Below are 24,220 nucleotides of genomic sequence, written 5' to 3'. Positions count from 1 at the left end.
TGATGTCTTTCCAGCCTCATGGGTTTCTCGGTGATAGTCACAGTAGCACAACAAACATATATAAACCACCTGCAAGCTACAAAAATTTCCACTAAGTGTTGTTCTTCCCACTGCATGATGAAGCAACTTATCTTTCACCTTGGAGGGAATATCTCAACATACTTCAAACCACAAGACCTTAAGAAATTTCACAAAGAGTGTGTCACTGAACGTTCATAAAGTTCATTTCCCACCATCTGGCTTGTAGGTGTCTTAGTAAAGCAGCTGAAGTAATTGTTATTTTCTACTCATCTGGTCTGATTGGCATGATGCCATCAACAAAACGGCTATTATCAAAGCATTCAATATTTCTACAGACTATTTTGTGGGTGACAGCAAAAGATTTGATGTTGCCAGGAGGCAAGTTTGTGATGATGAATTATGGGGCAAATTCAAACTGTCTCTGATGGATTAATCTTGCAGCTGGAATAGGAAAAAAAGCTTTTTCTAGTTGAAGAGCCATGTTCTAGTGGCCAAGGGCTGTTTTCATTTGCTTCTAGTGTTACCTTTCTGTATCTGGAACAGCAGCTACAATTAGAGTTGCAACCTAATTATATTTATGACAAGCACACTTATTCCTAAAAATCCATCTCACTTTATCACAAGCTAGATGATAGGCATTAGCACTTAAGGATATTTTGAGTTTTTGGTGGTGGCACTAAGCTTTGCAATTCTTATAAGGCTATGGCATGGCTTTTCCTTTGCTATTCTGATAAAGCAAGGGAAATCCCAGGGGCTTCTACTTGACTTTTCCTTTTGCAATAGCAATCTGCCTATAGACCAAATATATAATATGCAGATACAGACATTTTAAAGTCATTAAAATTAATCAGACACTGGAGAAATATACAAATGGTATCTATAAAACTACTGTAACTCAAACTTGAGCCAAAACTCCATTTATTGCCTGAACTCCATTGGCCCCTAATAAACTTGTGACCAGAAATTATTGTCAGATAAATACAATATTTATTGGTCTTGATAAGGTGCTAAATATTTCCATTTCCCTTTATGAAAGTGCCTCATGTCCCGTGGAGGAATATTTACATACACATATTTTGTGGCAGTGTTGCAGGGATTCTCTTAAGGAAAAGAGATTCCCCCATTAAATAAGTGGTTGCAGCTCTGTGAAGTAACCATAATATAAACTCTAGCTGAGTGGCTATGATTCTCCATTATAGCCATTAACCACCAGAATTGGAAGCTTTGTTGTTTTGTTGTTTTTGTTTTATGAGTATCAAATATATTTATTAAGCCAACCATCTATTTTATTCCTAGAGCATTTTTACCCATTGGTAACATCAAACATTTCCTCTAGGTTCAAATAGTCTGATTTCCACATCCTTGCTGCTCATTATGGTAAATATTCCCATGTTGTCTAAGGAAGTTATGTGCTGCCAGTTGCCTTTTTTCCTCTAGGATCATATTATCTTCTTTAAAATCAGGGAATTATCTCTTACCCTCATACTCAGTATAGTTAGGAAAGCTACCACAAAGCTTACCAAAGATACGAGTGCTTCTATTACTATTGTGTATCTCAATGTCACAGTAAACCAATTGTCTTCTGGGTACTCTTGGGGGATGTAGTGGGGGAGCGATGAATATGTAAGCCTTAAATACTAATTCCATTCTACTGCCATCTCTCTGAAATTTTGAGCTCTTTTTTATACATTATTTCAGGAAAGTTGGGCATCCCAATCACATTAAATGAGGGAAACCACTAAATCTGAGTTTTAGTCAACCAACAAAACTGTTATCAACTCTTCTAGATTAGTAAAAATTAAATCCAGAAATTCTGGTAAATGTACTTACACAAAAATAATTAGCCTAATCAAGGGTTATATTCTGTTTTAGTTGGGCTGCTATAACAAAAATATAACAGACTGAATAGCTTTTTAAAAAAATCATCTCTCCCAGTTCTAGAGGCTAAGAAATCCAAGATTAGGTGTCTGGTGAGGGGTTTCCTTCATGCCTTGTAAGCAGCCACCTTCTCATTGTATCCCCACATGACCTACAGGGAGAAAGTCAACTCTGTCATGTCTCTACCTATAAGGGCATTAATTCAATAATGAGGGTTCCACCCTCATGACCTAATTACCTTTCATAGCGCCCACTTCCAAATACCATCACATAGGGATTAAGATTTCAGTCTGTAGCATATTTTGTTCTGCTTTATCTTTAAGGGACTGCCATAAATACTGTTTAAAACCGTTTTCAAATATTTTCCTAGATTTCTGCTGGTATAAGTTAGCAAAATCTTGAAAACTATTTAAAATATTATCTGTTTTCTTCTAGATCTGAATGTGTGCTTATTCTTCTAGAATATTGTAAAAGATGACCATAGGATTCTAAGTAGCAATATGTAGATTGGAACATGAGAAGACTAGGCATTATCATGTAACACTATCCCCCACTCCCCATGAAATTATTATAGGATTTCCCAGCAAACGAAATCAAGACTCCTCAAACATAGGTGGATAGGCTGTTTCTATTAGAAAAAAAGTATTCAAAATAATTTGAGAATTCAATATTTTCAGCCTTGTCTAAATCCACCCAAATATTCTCATTCCTAATTTTAGGATCCCAGTGCTTTTCAATAAATACCTCAACAAGTGGTCATTGTACCGGTAAAGTTTTGGACTCCCTTTTGTCCTCATTTTACCTAGTTTGAGATCAGATACCCTCATTGATGTTATTTACCCTCCCTTCCCACCCCTGGCAGCATCTCACTACTGCCAAACCCTTTCTTAGAGTGTATGACAAATGTTCAGGGTATGCTTATAAGTGAGAACATGTGGTATTCGGTTTTTAATTTCTGTAATAGATTACTGACTATGATAGACTCTAATTCCATCCAAGTTGCTGCAAAGTTCATGATTTTGTCCTTCTTTATGGTAGCATAATATTCCATCGTGTATATGTACCACATTTTAAAAATTCAGTCCACTTTTGATGGGCAGCACAGTTGGTTCCACATTTTTGCTATTGTGAATAATGCTGCAATAAATATGTATGTGCAGGTATCTTTTTGGTAGAATGATTTGAGTTCCTCTGGTTATATTCCCAGAAAAGGGATTGCTGGGTCATATGGCAGGCCAATTTTGAGATCTATTAGGAATCATCACACTGTTTTCCACAGTTGTATTAGTTTAAACTCCCACCACTAGTGTAGAAGTGTTCACTTTTCCTTGCATCCTCTCCAGAACCTGTTGTCTTATTGATGTTGACCATCCTGACTGGAGTAAGGTGATATCTCAGTGTGGTTTTAATTTACTTTTCTTTGATGATTAGTAAGGCTAAACTATTTTTTTTTCCTTTTTTGGTCTCTGCTATCTGTTCTCATGTATTCTATTGACAAGTGTCTATTCATATCCTTTGCCCGCTTTGTAATAGGGCCATTTGCTTTTTCCCTTTCAGCACGTTTGAGTTCCTTGTAGATCCTGGATGCTGGCTTTTGTCAACTAAACAGTTGGCAAATATTTTTTCCCATTCTGTGGGCTGCATCTTCACTCGCTTGATGGTTTCTTTTGCTTTGCAGGAGCTTTTCAGTTTGATGAGGTATCATTTGTCTATCTTATCTCTTATGGCATTTGCTTTTAGAGATTTGATCAAGAATTGGTTGCCTACTCCAATGTGCATAAGAGTGTTTCCTGTGTTTTCTTCTAGAATTCTTATAGTTTGAGGTTTTATGTTTAGGTCTTTGATCCAACTAGAGTTGGTTTTTGTGTACAATGATAGGTAGGGGTCCTGTTTCAATTTTCTGCATGTGGTCAGCCAGTTTTCCCAGCACCATTTACTGAATAGGTTCTCCTCTCCCCATTGGTGGTTGGTGGAGATTTTGTCAATGATGAGTTAGTTAAGAAACTGAGGTTTTGCTTCTGGAATCTCTAGCCTATTTCATTGGTCTATATGCCTGTTCTTGTATCAGTACCAGGCTGTTTTGATTATTGTAACCGTATAGCAAAGTTTAAAGCCTGGAAGTATGAAACCTCCTGCTTTGTTTCTTTTTGCTAAGGATTGTTTTTGTCTATTCGTGGTCTTTTATGTTTCCATATGAATTTCTGTATTGTTATTTCCAGGTCTGAAAAGAATAATGTTAGTACTTTAATGAGTGTTGCATTGAATCTGTAGATTGCCTTTGGTAGGATGGACATATTAACAATGTTGATTCTTTCAATCCATGAGCATGAAATATTTTTCCATTTGTTGTGTTTTCTTTGATTTATTTTAGCAGTGTTTTGTAGTCTTCATTGTGGTGGTCTTTCACTTCTCTGGTTAGGGAGATGTCGAGGTATTTCATTGTGTGTGTGTGGCTATTGTAAATGAGATTGTGTTTTTTATTTGGCTCTCTGCCCTGTTTGTTGTTAGTGGATAAGAACGTGACTATCTTTTGCATGTTAATTTTGTATCATGAGACTTTGCCAAAGTCCTTTATCAGTGCAAGGAGGCTTTTGGCAGATTCTCTTGAGTTTTCAGGCATACGATCTTTCATCAACAAAAAGGGGTAACTTAACTTCCTCATTTCCTATTTGGATACACTTGGTTTCCTTCTCTTGTCTGATTGATCTAGCTAGGACTTCCAACACTATGCTGAACAGGAAGGGTGAGAGTGGGCAGCCTTGTCTTGTTCCAGTTTTCAGGTGAAATGCTTACAATTTCTGTCCATTTAGCAATATGTTGGCTGTGGATTTATCATAGGCAGCTGTTACTATTTTGAGGTATGTTCTGTCTATGCCCAGGTATTCAAGGATTTTTATCAAGAAGAGATGTTGGATTTTATTGGAATCTTTTTCTACATCTGTAAAATATATATATAATCATGTGGGTCTTGTTTTTATATCTGTTGATGTATTTAACCACATGTATGGTCTTACAGATGTTGAACCAGCCCTGCATCCCAGGGATGAAGCCTAATTGGTCATGGTGAATGATTTTTTGAGATTTTTCTTGGATCCAATTCACTAGAATCTTACTGAGTATTCTTATATCTATGTTCATCAGGAAAATTGGCCTGTAGTTCTCTTTCTTTGTTGGATCTTTACTCAGTTTTGGTATCAATGTGAGGTTAGCTTCATGAAATGATTTGGAGAGAGTTCCATCTATCTCAATTGCCTGGAATACTTTTAATAGAACTGGTATCAGTTCCTCCTTATGTTTTGTAGAACTCTGCTGGAAAGCAATTTGGTCCTGGACTTTTTTTTTTTTAAGTAGTTTTCTTATGACGGAGTCAATTTCCTGGGTTTTTATTGGTCTATTTAGGAGCCAATGAGAAAATACCTTAACTTTCATATGGCATACTTGGCAGAGCTACAAAGCCAATATAAGTCATAATTCTTCAACTTTCACAATTAATCTCTGTGTCTGGGTTAATTGAATTTAATCCTGTAGCTACAAGAATAAGACATTCTTTTGGGGGACATCATAAAAGACCTTTGTTTCCTTACCTGTGGCCTGAGCTTGTCATTCCTTTCTTTAAGCATTCCTTAACACTCAGCAGTGACTCCACACTAGCATCTTTATTAACATCTTTACTGTCATTGCAGTCAAATGCAACAGGCCTTGCTTCAGAGGTCACTTAATTACAAACAACCACAGGTGATTATTTTATTAATTATTTTATTAATTATGATTTAACTAAATGCTGTGCATTACTAGTCTTTCATTCCTTTACCAAGGAGTGCAACACTGAATTCAAGTTCACAGACATAGACAAACCAATTCAAAATGCCCATCTTTGGGGAACTTTTCCTGGAATCATTTTTGTCACCAATTTCTGTGTCACTCAGTTTCCAGTCAGAATACAGAACAACTTGCCAAGATTTTACCCAGGCAATTTTAATGTATCCAGATATCAGTGAAAAGGTAAAAAGATATCAGAAGTATCACTAAGGTAGTGACCTAGCAAGCTGCTATGACCCTTGGGACTGGGAAAAGAAAAGAAAGAAAGAGAATGGCCCCCTCCAGTCTGAGATTCATCCCTCTGAAGAAAGGGCATCGGTAGGTTATAACTGGTGTCTTAGAATTTCAGATTAGCACCCCCATCAAGGTGGAACTCAAACCTGTAAGCAAGGCAGGCTGATATTTTTGAAGGAGCAGCAAAAGACTAGTTTTGTAATGTGGATGAACAGTAAACTAGTATTAGGCATTGATTCAGAAACCAGCCACCACAGCCAGGATGAACAACAGTTTCTTTGGTGTCACAAACAGTAAGTAGCAAGTTTGTTTGTCATTTCCTAGTATTACAGATTCCATCTGGCTTTCCTTGTTGGTTGAGCCTGACAGTAAGCCAACAGGCAAAGGAGTAATGTAATTTGTACAGTTTCAGGTCCAGTATCATAAAGCAAGTATAAAAAGATAAGTTTTTAAAAAAGAGACACTCTCTTCATTATCACCAAAAATTGAATAATTACAATCATCCCAATATTCAAACAAATTGCAAGTTTTACCCCAAAATAAAAATGAGATACTAAACTTTGGCATCAGCACAAAACTTATTTGATGTGGAAATCGTTTCTCATATTATTGTGCAGAGAGGACTTTGCTTTTCTTCATGTAGCTCAACTAAGAATAAAATAATTATGTACTTTTAACAAATCTGTCCTAATTAAAATAAAATGAATTTTGCTGTAATAAAAATTGTGATATTCTGGAATTGATGACTAAGAGTATTTGCTGAATTTCTATGCATGAGATAGTTAAGAAAAGAATATACCATCTGGATAAAAGAAGAATGAGTTGTGAAGGAAGAAGCATGTTCTCTGGATAACCTTTAGAAATTCTTTTCCATTCTTCGTAACATTCTGGTATGTCTTTTAAAATCAATGCTCATTTCACATCACTTTAGGATATCTATCTTTACCACCAGCAGAATCTGCATTTGTATAGGTCTTTGAACTTCTAAAATGTTCACACTTGCCTTAGTTTTCTGTAGCTGCCTCAAATAAAGATACCAAAATGTATTGGCTTAAGCAATGCAAATTTATTATTTGAAACTCAAAATCTGACCAGGTCTCACTACATGAAGATCAGAGCATTGGCAAGACTTTTTTCCTTCCTGGACACTTGGGGGAATATCTGTTTTCTTACCATCTTATAGGCCATGGCATTCCTTGACTTTTTGCTTCTTTTCTCCGTCTTTTAAAGCCAGTAACTTTGCATCTCTCTGACTACTTTTATGATTATAGCGCCTTCTGGCCACACCTGGGGCTAGTCATTTGACTTATAGGATTTATATGACTAGATTAAGTCCACCTGGATAACCTAAAACAATCCACTCATCTTTAGGCTTTTACTTTAATCACAGGGTAGGGGCAAGATGGCGATGGGACAAGTTGGACTGTAAAAGTATCTGCAAAAGGTGGCTGCTGCAGCCTGTCCCATGTGCCACTGCCACCGCTGCCACCGCCTCCCCAAAAGGTGACTACTGCAGCTGGTCCCACGCAACACTCTGCTGCCACCGCTACCTCTGCCTCCACAAAAGGTGGCTGCTGCAATCCGTCCCATGCATTGCACCACCACCGCAGCCTGCAGCTCCCAGCCCTGTGGAATTTCCGGTTCTGTCCTCCACCCCAAGCTGCCCCGTAGCACGCCAACCTGCAGAGCCTGGCTGTCTTGCACTCCACTTTCACTGGCTCAACCCCAGGCAGTGACCGGACTAGAGATCAGCAGGATCCTGGAGTCCAATTGATGAAAAGAGAGGATCAGGGAGGGCCAAGGAGGAGGTCTATGCCCGGTAAAGAGGCGCCCACCCCAGAACCAGGCAGAGACCTGCATCACCCCACCCAGCTCCACACAGCTGTGCCCAGCCTCCAGCATGAGACCTAAGGTAATCGCATCAAACATGGAGAGACAGAAGCCCCTCCCCCATGCTAGATTGGACACAGACAGGTCAGATCTGAGTGGCAGACCTGACAGGCAGCAAGTCGACTGAGGCCAGGTCTGATCCTTCCACAGCAGGCCTGGGACACCTGACCCTAGCTGTGAGCAACTTTACCAGCCTGAAATGAGAGCTGAGATGAGAGCTGAAAAGACGTTGAACTCAAAGGAACAATTTCAGAGCGAGATTGTTTCATTTTACTTTTTTTTTATTTTTACTCTTTGTTTGTTTTGCTCACTTTTGTTTGTTTTATGTTTTATCTTTTTTCTCTCTTTTCTCTGTTCTTGATGATGTTTTTGTACTTGCCTTGTTTCTGTTATTTTACTGATTTCCTTTTCTTTTTCTTTGGACCTCCTATTTGTGTAGGGGAGTTGTATATCAATACAGAGGTTGGTTGGTTTGTGTGTTTATATGATTGTATGTTTTAGTTTTGTTTTATTCTTCTCTGTCTTTGTGTCTCTTTTCATTTGTTAGTAGCTACGCTTGTCTGTTAACCCTCTAACTCTTCTCTCTCTTCACTTTTCTCTTCTCTCCCATCTCTCTTCCATTCTTTTCCTTTTTCTTACTTCATTTTCCTTTAGAGAACAAACTTACACCCTCAATGCATGGACAGATTGAAAGGCAGTGGGAAGAGAGTTCCAGGGTACTCATACAGTTGTCGGTGGATACTAGGATCTGCAGATAAATTTTGAATCACAGCTCCCCCCCTCAATTAAATCTCAAAGCTACAAAATAGTATAGCCCCCAAACCACAGTCAAGGCTCAGAATTGAACAAAGCTAGAGGATTCACATAAGGAAGAATAGGAGACTGAGCAAACAGAAGTAAAAGCAACCCCGCCAACCCTGAAAAAAAGAATTAAAGAAAAGGGGGGGAAAGTGGATAGGAAAATCTACAGAAATGAAGAAAAACCAAAAGAATATGGGTCTCACACAGACTTTTTTGGAAGTCAGACACTGAGAAAACAGACTGGAACGCAAACAATGAAGAGCTCCCAGAATGACTGATCACATATTACAAACCCAGACATCAAAACATTAATAGAAAGAAGAAAAAGAATTGAGGAGAGATAAGAGTAAAATAGGAAGGAGTTGATAACTGAGATAATAGCAGAAAAGAATACTGTGAATGAAATAAATAACAAACTAATAAGCATGGAAAGCAGAATTAACCAAACAGAAGAAAGAATCTCAGAGCTTGAAGACCAAAATATAGAACTAAGCCAAACTGTCAAAAACATAGAAAAGAGGCTTTAAAAGCAGAACAAAACCTTCAAGAGATGAGCAATTATATCAAGAGGTCAAACCTAAAAGTAATTGTACTTCCTGTGGCAGAGAGAAAGAGACCACCCAGGAACAAAATTTCCATGAAATAATTCAGGGAAACGTCCCTCATCTCATCAGTGATGCGAAATCCAAACACAAGAGATCCAATGAACCCCTGCAAGACAACAAATGAGAAGACCAACTCCCAGACACATAATAATTTGCCTAAACAAAGTAGTTATAAAAGAAAAAATCCTAAAGGCAGCTAGAGAAAAAGGTAGGACTACCTACCTGGGAAGATCAATTAGAATAGCAGCAGATTTATCTACAGAAACATTTCAGGCTGAGAGAGCATGGAGCTATCTCTGCAAAGTTCTCAAAGATAAACAATTTCAATCAAGAAAAACCTACCCAGATAACCTAAGCTTCATCAGCGAGGGAGAAGTAAAATCTTTCCCAGAGAGTCAATCCCAAGATCTTACATTGCCTCTGGACCACCTCTACAAGAAACACTTAAGAAAATATTAAACACAGAAGAAAAGGAAAAAAAGAATGACAATGTTCATTACAAGAGTGCAGGAAAAAGTTTGAAAATACACATGAATCAACCCAGAAATCAAAAGAAAGACAACAAACAGGAACAACAAAACTCTATAAAAACCTTATGACAGGGATAAATGCTCACATTTCAGTAATTAGCCTGAATGTGAATGGACTAAATGCACCACAAAAAAGACATAGAATGGCAAAATGGATAAAATATAATGAGGCAACAATATATTGTCGCCAAGAGATTCATCTCACCAGAAAAGACACTCACAGACTGAAAGTAAGAGAATGGAAAGCAAAATTTCAGGTGAATGGAACAAAAAGAAAGCTAGAGTTGTGATCTTAATATTAGACAAAATATCCTTTAAGCTATCAAAAATTCTAAAAAGATACAGAAGGTCACTACATAATGATAAAAGGTTCAATCTATCAACAAGAAATATCCACCCTAAACATATATGTACCCAACATAGGAGCACCAACTTTCATGAAGCAGCTTCTAGACAGACTTAAAAGAGATATTGACACTAAACCATCATAGCTGAGGACTTTGATACCCCACTCAAAACCCTAGACAGATCATCAGGACAAAAAAATCAGCAAGGAGATCCAGAACCTCAATATGACTCTTGACCAAATAGACTTAATTGATACCTACAGAACCCTCCACCCAACAACCACAGAATATACATTCTACTCAACATCGCATGGAATGTTCTCTAAGTTAGACCACATCCTTGGCCATTAACAAATTTTATAAAATTGAAATTTAGCAATGTACTTTCTCAGTCCACAGTGGAATAAAAATAAACATCAATACCAACAAAGTTCCCCCAAAACAACAAAGACATGGACATTAAACAGCATGATGCTAAGCACTCCTGGGTCAACATGGAAAAAATAAACAGAGATTAACAGATACCTGGAAACAAATGAAAATGAAGAAACATCTTACCAAAAATCTCTGGGATGCCATGAAGGCAGTAGAAAAAGGAGAGTTCATGTCTCTACAAATGTACATGAAGAAAATGGAAATATCACAACTTAACAGCTTAACAAGTCACCTAAGGAAGCTGGAAAAACAAAACCCTCAAAACACTAACTTCCACAGAAGAACTAGATCACCAAAATAAAAACCCAAATCTGGGACCTGGAAGACAAAAAGATCATACAAAAAGTCAATGAAACAAACAGTTGGTTCTTGGAAAGGATAAACAAGATTGATGTTCCCCTAGAAAAAGAGAGAAAAAGCCCAAGTAAACTCAGTCAGAAACACAAAAGATGGAGTCACATCTGACTCTGAAGAGATACACAAGATTATCAGAGACTGCTATGTACTCTTCTATGGAAAAAACTTGAAAATGCAAAGGAAATGGAGGACTTTCTGACATCACACAACCTCCCTAGGTTGAAACAAGAAGAAATTGAGACCCTAAATAGACCAATAGCAATTAAGGAAATTGACTATGTCATAAGAAAACTCCCTACAAAAAAAGCCCAGGACCAGTTGGCTTTCCAGCAAATTCTACAAAACTTACAGGGAGAAACTGATACCAATCCTACTGAAAGTATTCCAGGTGATTAAGAAAGATGGACCTCTACCCAACTCCAACTCATTTTATGAAGCTAATATCACATTGATACCCAACCCAGGTAAAGACCCAACAAAGAAGGAGAACTACAGGCCAATATCCCTGATGAACATAGATGCTAAAATTCTCAACAAACTCCTAGCAAGCAGGATTCAACAACACATCTCAAATAACATCCTCCATGACCAAGTAGGCTTCATCCCTGGGATATAAGCCTGGTTCAACATTTGTAAGGCCATAAATGTAATTAAATACATCAACAGACATAAAAACAAAAACCACATGATTATATCATTAGATGCAGAAAAAGCTTTTGATAAAATTCAGCACCCCTTTTTGATAAAACCCCCCAGACATCTAGGCATAGATGGAACATATCTCAAAATAGTGAGAGCCATCTACAAGAAACCAGCATACTGCTAAACAGACAGAAATTGGAATGATTTCCCCTGAAAACTGGAGAAAGACAAGGATGCCCACTCTCACCCTTCCTGTTCAACATAGTTTTGGAAGTCCTACCTAGAGCAATCAGAGAAGAGAAGGCAATCAGTGGTATCCATATAGGAAAAGAGGAAGTCAAGTTATCTCTCTTTGCAGATGACATGATTATATACCTTGACAACCCAGGATAGTCTGTCATAAACCTCCTTGCACTGATAAAGGACTTTGGCAATGTCTCCGGGTATAAAGTAAATGTGCAAAAGACAGTCACATTTCTATACACCAATAATAAACAAAGAGAAACCCAAATAAAAAGCACAATTTCATTCACAATAGCCACAAAAAAAAAAAAAAGAAAGAAAGAAATACCTGGCAACTTCCTAACCAGAGATGTGAAAAACCTTTACAATGGAAACTACAAAACTCTGCTCAAAGAAATCAAAGATGACACAAACAAGTGGAAAAATGTTCCATGCTCATGGATTGGAAGAATTGACATTATTTAGATGTCCATTCTACCTAAGGCAATCTACAGATTTAATGCAATACCCATCAAATTACCAGCAACATTCTTCTCAGACCTAGAAACAACAATACAGGAATTCATATGGAAACATAAATGACTAAGAATAGTCAAAACAATCCTCAGCAAAAAAAAAAAAAACAAAAAAAACCAGGAGGTATCACACTCCCAGATTTTAAACTTTGTTATAAAGCTACAATAATCAAAAAACAGTCTGGTATTGGTACAAGAACCAGCATATAGAACAATGGAATAGAATTGAGATTCCAGAAGCAAAATCTCAATTTCTCAGCCAACTCATCTTTGACAAAGCCTCCACCACCAACCACTGGGTAGACAAGAACCTATTCAGTAAATGGTGCTGGGAAAACTGACTGACCACATGCAGAAGATTGAAACAGGACCCCTATCTATCCCCATACACAAAAATCAACTCTATATGGATCAGAGACCTAAACATAAAACTTCAAACTATAAGAACCTTAGAAAATGCAGGAGACTCCCTTATGGAAGTTGGAACTGGCTACCAATTCCTAATCAAAACCTGAAGTGCCCATGCTATAAGAGGTATGAGAGACAAATGGAACCTCATTAAACTGACAAGCTTCTGCAAAGTCAAAGATACCATCAAGAGAGCAGGGAGATGGCCCACAGACTGGGAAAAAATATTTGCCAACTCCATGTCTGACAAAGGCCTAACATCTAGGATCTACAAGGAACTCAAACATGCTGAAAAGAAAAAAAAACAACCCCATTACAATGTGGATAAAAGATATGAACACACAGTTCTCAAAAGAAGACATATGAGCAGCCAACAGATACATGTAAAATGTTCAGCCTCACTAATCATCAAGGAGATGTAAATTAAAACTACACTGAGATACCACTTAACTCCAGTCAGAATGGCCATCATCAGTAACTCAAAAATAACAGATGCTGGAGAAGATGTTGTTCTTCACTGTTGGTGGGAGTGCAACCTAGTACAGCCTCTGTGGAAAACAGTGTGTCGATACCTAAAAGTTCTAAATATCGACCTTCCATATGACCCCACCATCCCCCTACTGGGAATATATCTGGAAGAACTAAAATCACTCTATAAAAAAGATACTTGCACATATATGTTTATCGCAGCATTATTCACACTAGCAAGACCATGGAACTAACTGCGCTGCACATCGAAAGAGGACTGGATTTTTTTAAATGTCGTACACATACATGATTGAATATTACACAGCCATAAAGAGGAAAAAAATCATCAATTTCTCAGCAACCTTGATGGAATTAGAGTCTATAATACTGAGTGATCTTTCACAGAAACAAAGAACTGAGTATCACATGTTCTCACTCATAAGTGGACCCTGAACAGCTACTGCAAAACTATAAGAGAAGGATGGACAGTAGCAGGAAACTGCAGAGGGGAGGGGGAGGCAGGGAGGTGCTACTGACAGTGTGGAAATCTGCCTGGGGAAGAGGGGCACACCTCATCAACAAGGGTACCTGCACAGTGAATATTTGTAAACCTAACCCTGAAATGTACCCCACAATTTTAAAATTAAAAGATCAAATAAAAAAAAGAAAAAAGAAATTTAATCACATATGCAAAGACCCTGTTCCAGTTTATGGAAGGCAATATACTCACACTGGCCAGGGATAAGGATGTGAGTTTCTTTGCAGGGGATATAATTCTGATGATCAAAACACTCATAATCTTTTTGAGGTGCACAGCCACCTTGTAGAAATGCAAGGCAGGCATTTTATGGGCAGGACAATTGCAACACAGAGAAATAAAGAAACTTGCTAATGATCACACTTTAAGTAAATGGTCAGAACCTGAGCTAAATTCACAATTCACACATTTGTTTTTATACTGACACAATGGAATCATAACTGCCAACATTTAAAATTACTCAATTCAATCCTTCATTACACAGAGAGAAAGTGAGGCCTAAGGAATGTCTGCTTTACTCCAGATCAATGCCATGAGTGACAGACCTCATACTTAAAGTACCAGAAACAAACACAGACATTCTTTACTTATTATACCACTATGCCTCTACAAAATTGTCCCATATTTTTATAAATTATTTAGACATAAATTTCACAGTCAACATTTCTTTGAGCCTCTGAGCACGTGTCCGCTTGTGAACTTGTTGTAGGACAAGCTTCACATGCACAGAACTGGCTCAGCTCTGGTGCTTTTAGAATTTTTGGACTAGAATCAAACTGTTTAAGGCTCAATATGTGTGTAACCAGTATGTTGAGCAAGCACGACTCCTGACATAATCAAAACACAACTTTATTTTTGTCTCTCGCCATTCTTCTAAAATGTGTTCAGTTCTGATAATGTTTCTCTGTCCCTGGAAGAAAACCTCAAGTGCATGATATTTTTGCCCACTCATCTTGGTAATAAAATAGCTTGGAGCCACTTTAAGTAACCAACTGGTCTTAATTCAGAAATTAGAATGTCCGGTTCAAGACATTACTGCAGATTTTGAATTTGTTTTAGCATTAAAATGTTCTCCTCTCTCCGGCCTGCAGAAGCCTGCATCTCTTGGAAGCCTGAAGTGGAAAAGAGGAGCATGGCTGCGTTCTTTTTTATTTCATTACCTTGTGCTTTCACCTTCAACCCCCACCCCACTTTGCTAGATAGTTTCTGACTCCTACATAGCTGGAACACGGTGAGGGTGGAATAAAAAAGAAAAATGGAATCTTTTATTTAAAAGGAGGTTTCATAAGCTACTTTTCTGCTCTGTGTGCTTGGCAACTGTTTAGAGTTGAAGTTTTTTCTTCAGATGCTCTCAGACAGTCTTTGAAGTTTCTTTGCTGGTCCCCTCTGTCTGTCGATCCTGTACCCTGGGCATTGTTTTGTAGGCAGTGGCTTGCCCTAACTTCAGCAACCCCTAGATATCCAGGGTTGCACCTTAGTTTTTGCTGCCGAGACATGATACACTTTTTCCTTAAACCTCTTGTTGGCACTACTAGACTGTGTCCAAGATGACCCAGGCTGAATATTATTCTCCCGTATGACTGACCTTCAGTCCAAGACAAAAATTCTACATATCCTTTGTATTAACCAACTTTTGGGGTGCAGGTTTATTGCAAGATAGCCACTAAATAGTCATCCCCAGACCATCTACATTTCATCAGCGGGAGTTAGACTGTGACCTTTAGTTGTATAAGTCATTTATTAGGTTTCCTCTGCTATTTCAGAAAGACACACTTAAGTAAGATTTATGTGAAGAAATTAGAATCCCTTTTGCCCAGAGTTGTTGGATTTTTCTTACAAAACTCTTTCTTTTATATGCCAAGATGGGATCAAAAAATAAAAACAGAATTTATTTATTTAAAAATATGTATATTTATTTTCACGTTTAAACTTGTCACCTTTAAAGTTCTCTGTGTTTGACCCAATACATCTATTGAGACCCTTTTCCTACTGCTCAAAAGAGTTTGTGAACTCATCATTTTTGATGCCTGTTAGTGCTTCTGCCATTTTTTGTTTCACCTCTTCCATATTGGCAGAAACGTTTCTTCCCCTTGAGAACTTTTTTCAACCAGAGAAACAACAACAAGGAAAAGGATCTTGGAGCAAGATGGGGAGAATAGGGAGGGTGGGTGAGGGGATCATGCCACTTTTGGTCAAAAACTGTTGAACACTCAGAGTGGTGTGGGAAGGTGTGGAAGAACCAGTCAGTTCTTTGCCACAACTCAAAAGAAGTTTCTTCCACAAATAGTGATGCCACATCTTCAGAACTTCCAGATAAAAAAATTTGATTGACCATTTGATCTAGGGGAACAAATTCTAAGTGTACTACAAGGGACATGCCCTCCAAAAGATAATTCCAGGTTTTTTTTAGGAGGTCTCACTCATATATGTATGCATACACGTGTCCATATACATATGCAAACACACACATACATATATATACACACAAACACAAATAGATATAAATACATAGAAATGTGTGGGTATACATATATTATTTAGCTAAAAGTTCCAAGATTTGCAAAACCAGTTTAAAGCATTTCCTATATATTAATTAGAAAAGTTACTTTGGAAGGTTTTGTCTCTTGTATCTTGATGCCTAGTTAGAATATCACCTTTAATTAACTTTTCCATGTGATTCACTGCCAGTGTATTAAGATGCATGTCCTAGAGCAGTGGTCCTCGAACTTCTGGGTGCATCAGAATCCTCTGGAAAGTCTGTAAACTCTCTGATTCCATGAGTTTAGTGGAGGAGAAGTAATTTACATTTCTAAGAAATGCACAGGTGATGCTGATGCTGCTAGTTTGGGGATAACACATTATGTCCCACTGCAACAAAATGCAAGAGTAATTCTCTCATAACATTTTGAAGTTGTTTAACATTGTGAAACTACAGAACACGTATTTATAAGTGTGAAGTTCTTATATAAAATTCAATAAATGTATCCCATTCTATCAATGTCTGTGATTCTAGTGCTATATTTTGAATTAGGAACTTTGCTTCCAAATTCCAAATTTGGTTTCTTAATCCCATCTATTTATTTAACTAATCAATAAACATCTACTAATCATCTATTGTGTGCCAGTATTGGTTCAGGGACATTTTCTCAATGTGTGTTTTCTGGACCACCAACATGAAGAAGCAATTCTTGGTTTTTTTCCATGCATCAGAATTACATGGTGGGCTTGTAAAACACAGATGGCTGGGCTCTATCCCAAAAGTTTCTATTTCAGTAGACCTGGGCTGGGGCAAGAGAATTTACGTCTCCAACAATTTTTTAGTTGTTGCAGAAAAAAATGTTGGTAGATACTTTTTAACTGTCTTGTGGTAGTACTCATTTCTGTTTGCACTTTCCAGTTGTCATAAATAAAGAAAAACAATACCACCTTTCTTTAACAATGAAAGTATCCAACTGAATCATTGAAATTATTTGCCAATGGTGAGAAAGGGTGACTTTTTAGCAACACAAAACATACATTTTTAATGATGAAAACCTATGAATAGAGTTCACCAATCATTATATTTGCGATCTTTTATCTTCATCATCTTTCCTCCAATTAACTGTTTCAAAATCAAGTTAAGAGCTGCAGGTGACAGTGATGGACAAGAATTTCTGTCACTTTGTCAATAAAAATAAATCAGCATAAAAATATCTTACTCTTTGATAATGACTAAAATCCAGTGATATGTTTTAAAGAGCCATATGAAAATAAAAGAGCATTATAATATTTTGGACTTCTTGTTATAGCAAAGATGTCATAGCTTGAATCAGTCTAATATCCCAGTTGAAAACAACTGTAAAACTTAGGCAATGTAAAATAACTGTTTAAAAGACACTGAAAAGAAACTATGCCTGGAGGACTCATGAGACTTCAATTCACACAATGAATTTGGCTCCGTATTCCCAGGGTTTTATTCCTGAGTCTGTTTATCAAGACTGCTTGGGGGAATATTTTCCTAACAAAAAGGTGTAAGCACACTGATACAAAAAGCAGTTTGAGTTCAGGGTGGGCAAAGCAGTTAGGACTTTAAGGAAATATAGTCCAGATAAAGAAAGCATGTAAAGTGGGTATAAGGTATGCATATAATCTCCCCTTGAGTTTTTTGCAAATTAAGATTTGCAAATTGCAGAATAGAACTTCAAGAAAAGTAGCAGAAATTAGCAGCTGCTAAGATATTAAAGAGCTAAACTGCACAGTAATTCCAGCCACTATACAGTGGTAGGGATACAAAAAGTTAGAGTTCAAGGCTCACCGATGTGGAGCAGTGCTGTTCACAGTTTCATCTGAGATCCCAAAACTACCATGTCACAGTAGCAGAGGCAAAACTGACAGAGTGGATCTAACAAGATCTAAAGCCAAATCTCCCTCAGATAAAGTTTATGTATTCTATCTGCCATCCTGAAAAAAATGTTTATATGATTATGATAAAGAAAACATCATCCAGAAACTCTGAATATCTGCATTTTAACTGGAATTCAAACAAAAGAATAAGGCATGTAACAAAATAGGACTAAAAGAGAGAGAGAAAGAAACAGACATACAGATGATTCACATATCACATAGACAGTCACTTTAAAATAATTATAATTAATATGTTCTACAAAATAGAGGGAAAATGAATGACACCAGAAAAATACTGCAAGTCATAAAAATAGTGAGTTATAAATTCTACAACCAAAAAAAAAAATGTAATTTGAACCTAACAATTTAATAAAGGGGTATAATAGAATTTTAAAAAAACATTGTTTCATTGGAAATTGTGTCAGATCTCTTTGATCAAATTGATGCTCAGAAAGAAAAAAGATGGAAATACATAAAAGAACATAACAGTTTTAAGACACCTCCTATTGCCATTCAGAAAGAGTGGAAAGACAAAAGATTCAGAAGCAATATTGGGAGAAATACTGACCAATAACTTTCTAAAACTGACAAACTAGTAAAACAAACCATCAGTGACAAATTAAGATAGTGTATTCATGAACTTCTAGCCATGTATCATTACTTAATTAGAATTTTGGCTTCCTAGATTAGTTTTGTGAATCACTTTGATCTTATAAAAGAGAGGGTGAGTTTTTTAGATCTTTGGTTATGGGTTCAGTAATGCAACTTGTTAGGCTAATGAGATGATGGCATACAAGACACAGAAGAGATTTGAAATATACTTTGACAGTTGAGCTTGCTCTTTGGTTCTTCTGCCATTCCCACAAGAATATACTTCAGATAGCCAGCTAATCCAGGGGAGATGATGAACTTATAGACCACTTTTGTAAACAATCTTCCACATTTATCCTGTCTCTGAATTTACCAGATATACCCAACCCAAGCAAACCTAATAGTGGACGACTAAGAACAAAAGATTGTTTATGATTTTAGCTTTAAACAAATTATTTGAAAGGTAATTTCTTACATAGCACTAAACAACATTAGCAAGCAATATAAATTAATAAACACTGCATTCTTCAACTAAAAGACAAAGACTGACTTTTGTTTCTGGGAAAATGGAGTAGACATACTTTTCCATATTCCTGACAGTAGTACATTTAAGAACCCTGGGTATTACGTGTTAAACAAACATAAAAAGATTTTGAAAGAAACAAGATGGCAGATCAGCTAGGGACTTTAAAGTCCTAGTAATGACATGGTGGTGAATTCCCTGGTATTCTTATTACTTCATATATTATAGATATGGAATTGAAAAAGTTGGTGTCCTAGAAATACCAAAACACACAAACAAACAGTTCTAACAAAAACCAGGTATCTCCAATCAACGGACTAGGAAAGATGCAGACTAGCAAGTTATATTACTCAAGAAAAATATCCAAGAAAGAAAAACTGTAGTCCCACTCTCACCCTTACAGCTGATGCCAAGGAGGGAAGCTAAACTCACACATTTGTGAGAATTTAGCAAAGTGTGCCAAGCACCCCTCACCAGAGAAGGCAGTGTGGGGAACCAGTATTTTTTGTTCACTAGGCAGTAATGAGGCACATCTATAGTAAAAACTACATGGGGATCCTGGAATAGAAAAGGTCAGTGGGTAGTTGGAGCATTCACTGCTATCTAGTGGTAACAAGGCCCATCTCATCTGGGTGTCACTGAGGCTATGCAAGAAGAAATACTAGAACTCTTAGTCTCCTAGTCAGGGACCTATCAGTGCTAGTCGAGTGAAGAGCCTTATCTGGAAGTATCAATGAGGACACTCCTACATATGTAAAAGAAACTGAGAGGGGAACATGGAATTCTTCCCCCATCAGCAGTAATGAAGCAGCAGCCCTTCATCTTTCCTCTGTTGGGAAGAAGTAGAGGCTTAAATAAGAACCAGAGTCTCTGGATAAAAAAAAAGTGGTATATATACACAATGGAATGTTATGCAGCCATAAAGAAGGACAAACATGGACTTCGCAGCAACTTGGACGGATTTAAAGTCTATCAGACTTAGTGATCTATCACAGAAACAAAGAACAGAGTAGCTTATGTTATCACTCATAAGTGGACCTTGAACATTTATCATAATACTATAAGAAAGTGATTGGCAGCCGGGCTCGGTGGCTCAGCCTGTAATCCCGCGCCTTTGGGAGGCTGAGGTGAGTGGATTGCCTGAGCCCGCGAGTTCGAAACCCGCCTGGGCAGCGAGACCTCATCTCTACAATAAATCAAAAAATCAGCCGGGCGTGGTAGCGCATGCCTGTAATTCCAGCTACTTGGAAGGCTGAGGTGGAAGGATCGCCGGAGCCCAGCAGGACTCCAACTCAAAAAAAAAAAAAAAAGAAAGTGATTGGCAGCAGTGGGAAACTTTCAGGGGTGGGGGATGGGATTGGCAGTTGAGGGAAACTGCTAGGGGAGGGAGAGGAACACCTCATCAACAAGAGCACGTGCATGATCAACATTTGTACACCTAACCCTGAATTGTACCTCACATCTTTAAAATAAAATAAAATAAAGAGCCAGAGTCTCATAATTTAATATGCCAAAGCCCAAGTTTCAACAAAGAATTTCCCATTATACCAAAAATCTGAAAGATCTCAATCTCAATTTAAAAAGACAAGTAATAGATGAATACACAACATGACAGAAATGTTAGAATTATCTGACAACAATTTTAGAAGAGTCATCAAAAATACTTCAGTAGGATATGGTGGCTCATGCATAAAATCCCAGCAGTTAACAAGCCAGAGGAAAGAGGATTGCCTGAGCCCAGGAGTTGAAGACCAGCCTAGGCAACATAGCAAGACCTCATCTGTAAAATAAATAAATAAATAAATAAATAAATAGGCCAAGTGTGGTGGCGCATGCCTGTAGTACCAGCTCATTAGGAGACTGAGGAGAAATGATCACCTAAGCCCAGGGGGTCGAAGCTGTAGTGAGCCGCTGAACTCCAGCCTGGGCAACAGAGAGAGACTCCAACTCAAAAAACAAACAAAAAACACCTTCAATTAACAATTATGAATACACTTGAAACAAACGTAAAAATAGGAAGTCTCAACAAATAAATAGTCATAGCAAAGAAAGGTAAGGTATAAAGAAGGACCAAATAGAAATGTGAGAACTGAAAAATGCAATAATCAAAATATAAAACTCAATGGATGGACTCAAGAGAAGAATAGAGAGGACAGAAGAAAAAAACAGTAAACTGAAAGAAAGTTGATTGAAATGACCCAGTCTGGCAACAAAAGGGAAAATGAATGACAAAGTTGAGCACATCTTTAAAGAACTGTAAAACCACAACTAATTTTTGTGTCCACAGAGTCCCAGAAAGAGGGAAAAAAGGAAGAAGGTTTGAAAAACTCAAAGAACAAATGACTGAAAACTTTCTAAATTTGGCAAAATATTTACATACAGTTTCAAGAATTGAGTGAATCTTAAAAGTAAATAGAAATAAATTCACACCAGTATATGTTATTGTCAAATTTCTGAAAACTAAGCACATTCAAAACATCATTTTTGTTCAGATCTTTTTTGCTACTTTTATTATTGTGGTAAGAACAATTGACATGAAATATACTCTCAACAAGTTTTTGAGTGTGTAATGCAGTGTTGTTAGCTATAAACCCGGTGTCTCTCTATTTATTCATCAATGGACATTCAGATTATTGCACGTATTGACTCTTGTGAATAATGCTAAAGTGAACATGAGAGTACAAGTATCTCTTCCAAATCCTAATTTCAATTCTTTTGGATAAATGTCCAGAAGTGGGATTGCTGGATCATATGGTGGTTCTCTTTTTAACATTTCGAGGACTTTCTGTATTATTTTCAAAGGTAGCTGTACCATTTTACTTTCCATGCGACAATGCACAAATGTTCCAATATCTCTCTTTTCTCATCAGCATTTCTTATCTTTTAAAGTATTAGTCATTCTTACAGGTGTGAAGTGGTGTCTTACTGTGGTTTGGATTTGCAAAATCAAAACCACAGTAAGATGATTAGTGATGTTGAGCATTTTTAATACACCTATTGACCATTTGTATGTTTTCTTTGGAGATATAGGTCTATTTAAGTCTTTTGCCCTTTTTTCTTTCAATAGTTTTAGGTGGTACAAATGGTTTTTGGTTAAATGAATGCATTGTATAGTGGTGAACTCTGGTCTTTAAGTATATATAACACACCCACTTGTGCACATTGTACCCTAACAGGTACAACATTTCATTCTTCCCTTCCCACCCTCCCTGTCTGAGCCTCCAATATCCGTTATAGCATTTTATATGCCTTTACAGATTCTTAGTGTAGCTCTCACTTGTAAGTGAAAATTTATGATATTTGGGTTTTTGTTCCTCCATACCACTTAGGATGGCAGTCTCCAATTCTATCCAAGTTGCTGCAAAAGACATTATTTCATTCTGTTTTTATGTTTTGGAACATTTTATCAGGTTATTTTATTTTGCTATTGAGTCATAACAGTAATGTATATTTTGGATATTGACACTTTTTCTGTATAACATTTACAAATATTTTCTCTGATTTTTTTTGTTGCTTTTGTCTGTGTTAGTTGTTCACTATGCAGAAGCTTTTTAGTTTGATGTAGTCTCACTTGTCTATTTTTGCTTTTGCTATCTGTTCTTTTGGTGTCGCATGCAAGAAGTCATTGTCCAGACCAATGTTGGAAATTTATCGTTTTCTTCTAAGAATTTAGCTGTTTCATAAATTATGTTTAAGGCTTTAATCCATTTTGAGTTTTTTTTTATATAGTGTAAGATAAGGGTCTAAGGGTCTAATTTATTTTCTTGCATGCAGATATCTAGTTTTCACAGCACCGTTTTTTAGGGTTTTTTTAAATTGTATATATGAGATCTCACCAAGTTGATCTTGAACCTTCGGACTCAGGCAACCCTCTCCCCTCAGCCTCCCAAAGTGCTGGGATTAGGCATGCACCATTTATTAAAGAAACAATATTTTCTTCATTGTAGGTTTTTGGCATCCTTGTGAAAAATTAGTCTATATATGCATGGAATTATTTCAGGCTCTCTAGTCTGTTCCATTGATCTATATGACTGTCTTTATGTCAGTGCCATACTGTTTTAATTACTGCTGTTTTGTAATGTGTTTTGAAATTAGGAAACATAATGCTTCTAACTTTGTTTTTCTTTCTTAAGATTTTTTTGAGGAGGGTTTCTATTCAGCGCCCATCATGATTTCATATAAATTTAAGAATTTTTTCTCTAACTCTAAAGAAATATAGGATTTTGACAGGGATTGCATTGAATTTATATACTTCTTTGTGTAGTATGGACAATATAACAGAATGAAATCTTCCAATATCATATATTTTTCCATTTATTTGTTCTTCTTTAATTTTCTTCATCAATGTTTTATAGTTTTCAGTGTACAAGTCTTTCACCTCCTTGATTAAGTTTACTCCTATATGTTTTATTCACGCTCATACTATTGTAAATGGAATTATTTTCTTAATTTCTTTTTTTTTGATATGCTGTCATCAGTATAAGAAAGAAAATTGAAAGTAGTTAGAAGGATAGGACCTAATCAATAGGAGAAAATGACAACAGCAAATTTTCCAACAGAATACATAAAAACCAGAAAAAGTGATTAAAAACATTAATAAATCCAGTGGACTTTCCTAATCCTTTTGCATCATCTAAATTATGCTTAACAATGGAAGAAAAAGTTATCACATGATCTAATGTGGCTCTAAACATACGTAGAGAAAATATTTAAAACTATTTCATAAGAAGTTAAGTTTTCTAAAATTCACTCAATCTGGTATTTACAAGATGATTATACCAGTAGACTTTTTAAAGTTATGCATAAATAATGTAATATCTAAAGCAACCACTGAGATACACTAAATAACATAACTGATAAATCAAAATAAAATTATAAGCTGGGCTCCGTGGCTCAGCCTGTAATCCCGCGCCTTTGGGAGGCTGAGGTGAGTGGAATTGCCTGAGCCCGCGGTTCAAGACCCGCCTGGGCAGCGAGACTTCATCTCTACAT

General features: G+C 36.9%; 1 pseudogene; it reads right to left on the bottom strand.

Moving 5' to 3' along the window:
* The window catches only part of LOC103260605, a 63,533-nt pseudogene that overhangs the window by 30,252 nt on the left and 9,061 nt on the right, over window positions 1–24,220 (bottom strand).

The sequence above is a fragment of the Carlito syrichta genome, unplaced genomic scaffold (genome assembly GCF_000164805.1).
Source record: "Carlito syrichta isolate Samal-C Ts95f unplaced genomic scaffold, Tarsius_syrichta-2.0.1 Scaffold303264, whole genome shotgun sequence".
NCBI classification, from domain to species: Eukaryota; Metazoa; Chordata; class Mammalia; order Primates; family Tarsiidae; genus Carlito; species Carlito syrichta.
This window is presented reverse-complemented; position numbering and strand designations above follow the sequence as displayed.